The following is a 1,081-nucleotide window of genomic DNA, read 5'->3' on the forward strand; positions in this document are numbered from 1 at the left end:
TTTTTTTTAAAGATTTTATTTATTTATTTGACAGAGAGATAAACAGAAGAGCACAGTAGAGGGAGTGGCAGAGGGAGAGGGAGAAGCAGGCTCTGCACTGAGCAGGGAACCCGATGCGGGACTCGATCCCAGGACCCTGAGATCATGACCTGAGCCGAAGGCAGACGCTTAACCATCTGAGCCACCCAGGCGCCCTGCTTGAACTTCTTTCTTAAGGGATTTGAAATATAAATTCTAAAAGGGAAAACACAATAAGTATTAACTAAATATTCTGTTATGGTTTATTGTGGTAGAAATATGAATATAAGCTCAATTATGACATATAAACAATTACATTGAACTAAGCCTCATGAATAATTTTGTAGCTGAAAAGAAGCTGCAGGTCTTTTAATTCACCTGTGTCAGTCTCAAGATGGAGAAATAAGTCCATAGTGTCAAACAAGTCAAAAATAATAAATACATGTTGGGTAAAATCTGGATAAATATATGAGCATCCTATTATTTGATGTTTTTCCAGTAGATTTCCAATCACTCACATTTCAGGGAAATCAAAGCTCCCCTCGGTCCATGCTCTTCTTCAGAATCTGTCCACCCCAATGACTTCAAAAGAGATCTCTTTGTCTCTGACAACCAAATCAATATTTTTAGCCCTGACCTCACATTCAACTCCAGATCAATATTTTCTACTATTTCTGCAATGTCTTCAGCTATTTTCTTTTCCCTCATCTCAAACTCATGGTATTTAGAATTGAAGTTTTCAAAACTATATATTCACCTTTTATGAAACTTGGTACACCATTATAAACGAATAAACACTTCCAAGTTGTGTCTTTGTTTGTGTGTTTGATTTATTTAAAGCAGAAATCTTGGTCAGACATTCAACTCTGGAATCGGTTTCTGCAGTAGTAAGATTTCTTTATGGCAGAACTACCAGCAATATTTTGGGGAAATGTAAGGACTTGCTCCATTTTTAGAATTGTACCTATGCTTTTTTATAAAAAAAAAAAAAAATTAAAAAAAAGGATTTAGAAAGTGAAGTCAAAAGCAGCAGTTATTTCAATATTTTTTTTTAAAGTAGGAG

Source organism: Neomonachus schauinslandi, chromosome 2 (genome assembly GCF_002201575.2).
Source record: "Neomonachus schauinslandi chromosome 2, ASM220157v2, whole genome shotgun sequence".
Lineage (NCBI taxonomy): Eukaryota > Metazoa > Chordata > Mammalia > Carnivora > Phocidae > Neomonachus > Neomonachus schauinslandi.